The sequence below is a fragment of the Gadus chalcogrammus genome, chromosome 8, assembly GCF_026213295.1.
Source record: "Gadus chalcogrammus isolate NIFS_2021 chromosome 8, NIFS_Gcha_1.0, whole genome shotgun sequence".
NCBI classification, from domain to species: Eukaryota; Metazoa; Chordata; class Actinopteri; order Gadiformes; family Gadidae; genus Gadus; species Gadus chalcogrammus.
In genome coordinates, this window is record NC_079419.1 from 2,507,101 (window position 1) to 2,517,607 (window position 10,507).

At 46.2% G+C, this 10,507-nt stretch overlaps 1 pseudogene; it reads right to left on the reverse strand.

The window, feature by feature from the left end:
- Positions 1-7,290: 7,290 nt before the first annotated feature.
- LOC130387843 (rho GTPase-activating protein 12-like) overlaps positions 7,291-10,507 on the reverse strand; it is a 41,121-nt pseudogene continuing 37,904 nt past the window's right edge.

Here is a 10,507-nt window from a genome sequence, read left to right on the forward strand (position 1 = left end):
AGCAATTGGCGAAAATAGTTGCACTCGCCAATTGGTATACTTACCATTTAACTTGCGCTTGTTTTGCTTTCACCAATTCCAATTTGCCCAAACGTTTGAACTTTCACAATAGTTGCAGGGTGTTCTTTCCATTTTGCGTCCACTTCAAGAGCACATCCTTCCCAGTGTCCAGACAGGTTGTTGTTGTTGTTGTTGTTGTAGCGGTCCGCAGCGTTAGTAAAGTCAGTCGTTTAGTCGTCCCCCGTTAGGCCTCATACAAACACGTGCAACAATGCACTCAAAAACAACCTACAACACTGCACTAAACTTAGAATGAGCCAAAACCAAACCGACGAGCGGTAAAATCCAGGTTAAGTTTAGGGGAAAGAATATAGCATGTGTGTGTGCGTGTGGACACATTCTGAGAACAGCAGCCAAACACAACCAAACAACTTCAACCAGCTCAAGGAATAACAAACGATTGGTGACTTGCCTGCGGGGGTCCTCGCTCCCCCCGTTGGTGGTCCTCGCTCCCCCGTTGGTGGCCACGTTGTCCGGATTGTTCAGTCCAAAAGCGCCCAAAAAACCAACAATCAACCGCGGGACCATTTTAATACCCGTTTGGGAGCAACGCAAAAATATTCATCCCGCACGTCCGGGGCGACACAGGTGAACTCAATTAATAGCTAATGAGAACGAGAAACGGGATGGCTGGGACAAAGCCAGAAGCTCGAGCCGATCGAGCCCAAATTGATGAAAACCAACTCTGTTATTGATTGTCCCTCTCCATTGTGAGGCTTTACCCCAAAGAAATGTACAGTGCCCAGGTCAATCCAAACCCGGGATATGTTATATTCAAGAATTTAATTATTTATCGTGTTTACGTGTTTCTGGGTGTGTGTGTGTGTGTGTGTGTGTGTGTGTGTGTGTGTGTGTGGTGTGTGTGTGTGTGTGTGTGTGTGTGTGTGTTTTCTCCCTGTGTTTATTACATTTATTTAAAACAAGACACATTTGCAGTTCGGTGGTCCGAGGATCTCGTCACTGCTTTTTGCAGATGATGTGGTCCTCATTGGATCATCGGCCTGTGACCTTCAGCACTCACTGATCGGCTGGCGGCCCGCGTGTGAAGCGGCTGGGATGAGGATCAGCACCGCTAAATCTGAGGGCCATGACTCTTAGCAGGAAACCGGTGGATTGCTTACTCCGGGTAGGAAATGAAGTCCTTAGCCCAAGTGAAGGAGTTCAAGTACCTCGGGGTCTTGTTCGCGAGTGAGGGTAGGCCTACTATGGAGCGTGAGATTGGCCGGAGGATCGGAGCAGCGGGGGCGTATTGCGTTCGCTTTACCGCACCGTTGTAACGAAAAGAGAGCTGAGCCGCAAGGCAAAGCTCAGCCGGTAAAAGTTAGCAGCAGGTTGGATATTCGGCGGATATTCAGTTTTGCAATCGGATTCATCCGGCTTAATCAACACAATTGCACTATATTACGGGTGTAGTATGTTGAGGAAAGTATAGGACAGCGTATTGACAAAGAATCACACCGAAATGAGTTGTTGCTATCGATATCTGTGCAAGAACAGCGCTGTAATCTACGGTCCCGGCTGCAATCTGTTTTAGGGACCGTCCACAAATTAGCCTACACCCACGGACTGGTGACATAGACGTTACCATGGAATTGTTTCAGGAAAGAAATCACCAATAATAAATAAAACACATTCTCATTCTGATTGCTGTAGTACTTGCCAATGGGGGGCTTTTATTTACTACAGGTTGGTAGACATTTTGCATTAAAGCGAATGAGGATGCAATTAATAGTTGGAAATATTCACCAAAAATCAATATAAATACATTTTCTCATTCTGATTGCTGTAGTACTTGCCAATGGAGGGCTTTTACTTACTACGGGTCATTATTTGTTCATATTTTACATAATAGTGAAACAGGATGCAATTAATAGTTTTAAAATATTCACCAAAAATCAATAAAACTAAATTTTCTCATTCTGATTGCTGTGGTACTTGCCAATGGTGGGCTTTTACTTACTACGGGTCATTATTTGTTCATATTTTATATAATAGTGAAACAGGATGCAATTAATTGTTTAAAATATTCTCCAAAAATCAATAAAACTATACATCTTCTCATTCTGATTGCTGTAGTACTTGCCAATGGTGGGCTTTTACCTACTACGGGTCCATTATTTGTTGACATTTTGCATTATAGCGAATGAGGATGCAATTAATGGTTTGAAATATTCAACAAAAGGAAACTTTCCCATTCTGTTTATAGGCTTGTTGCTAATGGTATGCTGCTACTTATTATGGGTGACTTTTTTGTGAAATAGGATGGGAGTAATTATGAAAAACACACAAAAGGCATTGTTAACAAGACGTTTTTTAATAACAGATTAGTAAATATGGCTGTAGGCTATCTCTTGAACAAAAACAAAGCCCAGTGATGAATACAAATACATTTTCTTATGCTTTGATGTAGCTGCCAGTGACCGTATTTCTTGTAACATTATGGTATAATTTCAACTAAATGTCAACAAATAATGACCCGTAGTAAGTAAAAGCCCACCATTGGCAAGTACGACAGCAATCAGAATGAGAAAATGTAGTTTTATTGATTTTTGGTGAATATTTTAAACTATTAATTGCATCTTGTTTCACTATTATGCAAAATATGAACAAATAATGACCCGTAGTAAGTAAAAGCCCACCTTTGGCAAGTACTACAGCAATCAGAATCAGAAAATGTAGTTTTAAGAAGTTCTAAAAAGGTCCCAGTCTGTGTCATCCAGGCAGTCCTGCAGCTCATCCACAGCTTCTCTGTTGTTCCAGTTTTTTGTAGTCCCGCACAGCAGGTTTCGAAATTTAAGTTTTTGTTTATAAGCTGGGATCAGATGAATAAGAGCATGGTCGGATAGCCCCAGAGCAGCGTGTGAAACTGCACGATAATTGAATTGAATTGAATTGAATTTATTGTTGTCATTGCACATGTTACAGAGCAACAGAGCAACGCAATTCCCAGTTACATTCCGTCCAAGAAACATAAAAGACAGTACGGGGAGACAGGACGGAGAGACTGTCAGGCGCTTGTTCAACAAGAACCATGCGGCCCGCGTTATATAAGAAAGTTTAAAAAGCTAAACAAGAGGGTAAAAAATTGTCAATACCCCAAACTATGCTCCTTTAAGGGGGGCACAGTGTAGGGATTAGCAAAAAAAACACCTCAACACATAAGCATCACATCAAAAACATCACAAACGCATATGGGAGGGGGGAAGGGAGTTGGGGAGGGGAGGTGTCACAACTCAGACACCGGGAGGCGGACGCAGCCAACAGGCGCATCACATCACTCGCGGCATACTGTGCTGCAACGAGGGAAGGGGAGGGGGAGGGAGTCCAGTAGGCGGTGAGTCCAGGGGGTGTGTGTGTAATCAGTCTTGTGTGCGTGTGTGTGTGAGCTCAAGGACTCCATTTCCAATGGACCCAACAGTGTCTCTCCCGTCTGATGCTGGTGACGAGGACACGGCCGTCGCCGTGGAGACGACCTCGAAGAGTTCCGACCAGAGACAAAGTTCACAGGAGGTGGAGGGTGGGGGGAAGTGTGGCAGGGCATCCGTCTGCATAACAACCAGGGAGAGGAGAGATATCAGCCTTCCAAGGCCGAAGTGGGGGAGCCGAATGAAGATAACGATTGCTTTGGGTCAGGCCGACTCTGCAATTTTTGCCAATCTTAAAGTCTATATGATACTCTCTGTTATCTTCCATTTCCAGAATCCAAAAAGCCAAATTAGCCGAAAATTCGTGGCCCGTTTAAGCCCGGTCCTACTTCACCAGAATGGTATCCAATTTGCGATTTAGTTCGCACAACGGTTGACTCTGTGATAAGCCCTGCTGATGCTGTAGCAGTGGTCCAAAGTATTCTCCTCCCTGGTCGGGCATTTGACTAACTGTTTGTATTTCGGGAGTTCGTGAGTGAGGTTGCCCTTATTAAAATCTCCAATGACAATAACCGGAGAATATGTATTCTCTCTCTCTCCTACTCTCCACTCCTAATATCTGATCAGCGAGTTGAGTAGAGCCTCTCGCACGTCAGCTTGTGGTGGGATGTAAACTCCAGCAAGAATAAAATAAGTGAATTCACGGGGGGAGTAAAAACGGTTTGCAGGTGATAAAAAAAAGATTCCAAGTCGGGAGAACAGGATTGTAAGATCACTTTCACGTACTGCAACCAGCACTGGTTTATATAGAAACAAATACCTCCGCCTTTTGATTTGCCTGAAAGAGTCGGATCGCGGTCTGCACGTAACAGCTGAAAGCCGGTCAGCTGTGCTGCGGAGTCCGGTGTAGATTCAGTCAGCCAGGATTCCGTAAAACACATGACAGAAGAGAGAGAAAAGTCCCTATTAGTCCTGACGAGAAGACGTAGTTCATCAATTTTGTTGCTGAGTGAGCGGACGTTGGAGAGGATTATACTCGGTAAAGGCGACCGCATTCCTCTCTTCCTAAATCGCACCTGGGCTCCTGCGCGCTTTCCTCTCTTTCTCCGTCTCACTGTGAGACCAGGGCCTTGGATAAGTAGGTCTTGTAAGTCCGCGGGAGAGGCGAGAAAGTTGGGACATAAATCCGATGGTGTTGAGTCCCTGATGTTAAGGATCTCATCTCTCGTAAAAATTATCCGTGACATCGCCATAGCAGCACAATAGCAAAAATGGAAAAACCTAAAAAAGTCCGAGTTGATCCGTAATAAACAGAATTAAAACCAACACAGTTTGTGACAATAAGACAATAAAACAAAATAATCCGATTTGATTAGCAATAAACTAAATTAAACACTATTAAAGACTAAAAACAAACACAGAAGTGTGCGTCCCCACACGGGACATCTTATATGATAGACGGAGCATCGAATGCTACCGCCTACTGGCGCTGACGTCGAGACGCGGGGCCGCCATCTTGGAGTGGTCATCCGCTCCACTCAGTGTAATCCGTTTGGCTGGACCAATGAACTGTCAGCGAATTAAATTAATCATACCTCACTGAATACCACTGATTTTCATGCGGTTTTTTGTCATACGTGTAGCTATGATAAAGGCCACATGGTTTGGCGTGTTATATTATTCAATACTAATTATACCAATAGTACGGTAATGTTAAATCTTGCTTGTGAAAAGTAATCCCCCGATTCCTATTATGGATTGTCCGCCGATTTGAGCAGGAATACGCTGAACAGCAGCCCGGCATCCTGTTTCTGCTGCTGCTCCCGGTTGACCACTCCAAGATGGCGGCCGTATTTCTCGCGTCCCAGCAGCCAATGCTCCGTCTATAAGATGTCTATGGTCCCACCAACACACCGAAGCAGCCATACGAGGCGCCATCACCATAACCATATAGTGCATAGTACCCACTTTCTGCGCCACTGGGTGTATGGGATTACCATTGCACCCAATATTAAATACATAATTATGGCGATAAAGGACATAAATAGGGCATTACATACATAATTAATATAATTATATAAATTAATGTACCAATGTATCTAAATGATTGAATACGTTTTATTTTAAAAAGGACATTTATTGCATAATGCCACTTTATTTCTTTATAACCCTGTACAATTATATGAACCTTGTTTTAAAAGACATTTGTATTCCCTCTCCTTGCACCTGAGATTTCTCATTTGCACCAACACTGTAGCCACCAACTCTGATTCTGGGGGCATGCCGATCTCCCGGCTCCTTTCACGTGCAGATTCCTCTTGGGGGGCTTCCATCCGTGCCGACATGGTCCACGACCCTTCCATTGCGAATTAGCTTGGCCTCTCTGGACAATCCTTAGCTCTCCACGATGGCCCACGCCCCTCACTTTGCTCTTATTGCCCACGAAGGATCATGTACACCCTTTTTTTTTTTTTTTTTTCATGGAAGATGCTTGGTCAATGGCTGCCTGTATCTTCCCATGTTCATGCTCTGCTAAATCAAATACTTTGATGTTAGAGGTGTCCCAAAGTCATTTTGTTTTACATCTCTTTATATAGGGTTACAACGTTCCACAGAGAACAGAAACGCCTCAAAATCACTAAAGTTCAGACCTTTATTCCTCAATCCATCAGTTCAAGAATCATCATACATTATGGATTTCCCCCCATATTTCATAGACTCACGGCATACATCCTCATATTTACCATTTGTACAATTTATTGTCACTTGGTCCATTCAACACCGATTCATCATTCAATTATCTCATCTGTCCCTCGGCCCACACGCACGCTAATGCTCTGCACACGTCTCAATACAACAGAGTTTCAAAGGCTCTTCACCTTAATATGTTCTACCCATTAACAAAGGAAATAACACGACGAGATGTACCCTTGTTGTTGTTTTTTTCCATTCGGGCACTTTTTTTAGTATGCGACTCAAGACTGATTTTGTTCTTAAAGCTGAATAAAAAGGGACGTTTCTACAGAGTAAGGTCATCGACCAGCGAAGAGGGAGAGACCGTGAGAGAGAGAGAAACAACATAAAGATCAGCAGTAGAGATAGAAGACAAAGAGAGGGAGACAGATGCAGAAGCAGAATTAGAAGAAGAAGCAGAAGCAGAAGCAGAAGAAGAAGCAGAAGAAGAAGAAGAAGAAGAAGAAAGAATTGAATAAAGACTAGCATGCGTTAGCATAAAGGTTTTGTTGCTCCGAGCCACGGAAATGAGCTCAGCAAGTTCTCCTCATGGGGACTCATACAAAGCAACACCCAGTATCCAGAGTTCACTCTCTTGCTCATGTTGCAACCGATGACCAATAGTACCGGAAAGGGCAGCGGCCAGTTCTGTTAAGACCCCACCTGTGGAAAGATGACCCATGGAGAGAGAGAGCGAGGGGGGGGGGGGGTACCCGGAGATAAAGGTGGAGGCGTGTTGGACGCAGGTGAGGAAGCAGCAGTAGAGGCAATGGACTGTCTTGTCTTTACAAGTTAGTTGAACAAGTGCGACACAAACGCACGCAATGCGGCATCAGGTCAGCCTAAATGACCTCCTGGTTGAGATACCTCAACATGTAAGATCGTTGAACGTACCCCCCCCCACCCCCCCACCCCACCTGACACACACATCTCCCCTGCAGCTCTCAGCCTCATCCAGGAGCAGAGAGAAATTGTTTTTTATTTTTGTCTGTTGTAGTCCAAGGAATCCAGTGTAGCAGGAAACGGAGTGGCATCAATGTGGCACGAAATGCAAGCACTGTCGAGTGCAAACTAAAGAAAAAAGAAACGAAAGAGCCTCTATTCCTCGGGGTTGTCGCTGGGATCCCCCCCCCCCCCGCTAAAACATCAGCTCCACACGAGCTCCGTGGGGTCCACGGTCCGAAAGGGGTTTGCACACAGACCTGGGGGACAAGCTGGAGATGAAGAGTTTCGAAGCCAGGCCACACCAGACGAAGACCGTACCGGGTTGTGTCTGGCTGATTCCGGCCAGGGCTCAGTTCTTAAGCTCCAGAACCCCCCCCCCCTTCCTGCCCTCCTCCGGGGGCTCCTACTTGCCGAAGATGGCCTCGTACTCCAGCAGGATGAGCTCCACGATCTGGTTCTGGTACACCATGTGGACGGCCATGTTCAGGGTCTCCGTCTCCGGCCGCAGCAGCGTGGGCCCGAGACGATGGCCACGCTCTGGGTGGTCATCCGGTTCTCCTCCCCGTGGTCGATCACCCTGGGGGGGGCATAGATCACGGTTAATGTCACAAGTAGAGGTCGACCGATATGGATTTTCTTTAGGGCCGATACCGATACAGACTTTTTTTCATCAGCTTTAGCCGATGACCGATACGTCGATGCCGGCTTTCTTGAGCCGATATTTGTAGCCGATATCGCTTTTGGTCCCTCAATTGACATCATGAAGATTACACAATGATGATAACGAATGTTACAAGTCTCAATTCAAAAAAGGAACATTATTTAACTGTCTGTAAATCATGCCAAAAAACCTAAAAAAAAATAAAATAAAATATAATCACTGGTCACGAGCATCTACTGCTGTACGGCTGAGGTCACGTTTTGATCAGCGGTTCCCTGGCTTAGCGCCTGCATACTACCCCTGTTACTGTTCTACCCCTTCTAACGGTTCTGCAGCCCAGCGCGCTCCTATTGGATGCCGAGCCCCCCTAAAGGGAAGGACCCCTCCCATGAGCCAATACTCAAGGTTCATCGGTGGCACTCATTACCTGCCCTGAACAAGGTTTAAAGGTTGAGAGGGCAATATTATTTAAATGTTGGTTTTTAGATTGTAATTGGTCAAATAAACTTGACTTTCCCTGCAATTATAATTTATTTTAAAAGCTATTTGTACCATTTCGAGGGAAGCACAGGGAAACAAACAGGTGTAAAGCGATAGATTTGAACGTCGTCGTGGTCACGTGTGCCATACTTGCGGAGGTGCTTGAACAGCAGCTGCATAGTGTCGTGGTTCGGCCGCGGCAGCTGCTTCACCAGCTCTTTAATGGAATGCACTCGGTGTTTGTACTCTGAATTCTCTGCAATATAAAGAAATATATATAATTATTATCATTATTAAATAAATATAAAAAATTGTTGTAATAATGTAATAATAATAATAGTAATCCATGAAAAAAATAAAAAAAGTTGTAATTTCAAGCAAACAAGGCAGCTGATTGGCTTAAGGCTCCAGCCAATCAGGCGATGGTATCAGAGTCTACGGCGCCCAGACGTACTGATGGCGCCGACAAAGTCGTGGAAGGAGGAGAAGGTGAAGAGCGGCTCGGGAAGCTCCCTGAAGTACATCTTCAGAGCGCCCGCCGTCACGTGGACGTCCTCCCACTTCCCCTCCGCCAGGCTCACCTTCTCATCTGGACGGACACACACACACACACACAGAGACAGACACACACACACACACACACACAGAGAGAGACAGACACACACACACACACACACACACACACACAGACACACACAGACACCACACACACACACACACACACACACACACACAGAGACACACAGAGAGAGACAGACACACACACACACAGAGAGACACACACACACACACACACACACAGAGAGACAGACACACACACACACACACACACACACACACACACACACACACACAGACACAGACACACACACACACACACACACACACACACACACAGACACACACACAGAGACACACACACACACACCACACACACACACACACACACACACACACACACACACACACACACACACACACACAGAGACACACAGAGACAGACAGACAGACAGACAGACAGACAGACACACAGAGAAACACACATACACACACACACACACACAGACAGAGAGACACGCGCGCACACACACAGACACACACAGCGACAGACACACATACACACACAGAGACAGACACGTGCGCACACACACACACACACCACACACACACAGAGACAGACACACGCGCACACACACACACACACACACACACCACACACACACACACACACTCGCACACACATACAGACACAGAGACACAGACATACAGACACAGACAAAGAGACAGACACACACAAACACAGACGCAGCCACACATACACAAACACACACAGACGCACAAACACACACACACACACTCATTAGTCTCCACCTCCTCTGTCCCCGTCTCCTCGTGGCTCACCCCCAGTGGGCTGCTGTCTGATCTCCGGGCGACGTACCGTGGTTAACGGAGTAGCGTAGTTTCTGTATGATGGCCAGGTTCCCACTGACTCTGTACAGCCCGTCCACGTGCAGCCCTGCGGACCACGACGGTATTAGATCCATAAAGCGTTAGCCCGGGTCGTAACCGTGGAGACAAGACGTCCTCACTCCCCGACACCAAAGATATTGACCCCGACCCCAGTGTTCGCTGGAGGCGAAACAGTGTCACTTCCGTTAAAACCATCTAATCTAAAAGAACCACAGGGGGGTGAACAGCAGATGGGCCCCCCCCCCCCGCTGGGCGTACCGTCTGCCCACGTGGTCGAGCACGTACTCACAACGCGGGCAACGAGGTTACTCTCCCTCTGGCAAAGCTCGGCAGGCTGCAGCCAAACACCTGGTCTGAACAACACCACAGGTAGAGCAGCCAAAACCTGGTCGAACACAACAACACACACACAACAGGTTAGATCAGCAAACACCTGGTCTGAACACACCACACCACACACACACACACAGGTTAGAGATCGAGCCCACACCTGGTCTGAACACACAACACCACACACAGGTTAGAGTCAGCCAAACACTGGTCTGAACACACACCAACACCACACCAGGTTAGAGTTCAGCACCACACTGGTCTGAACACACACACAGGTAGCGTCACACACCACACACACGTTAAGAGTTAGTCAAAACACACACACGCATTACAGTCACACACACACGTTAGTCAAATACACACACACGCATGTTACAATCAAACACACAGGTTAGAGTCAGCCAAACGTCTGGACACACACACACACACAACACACACACACACACACACACACACACAC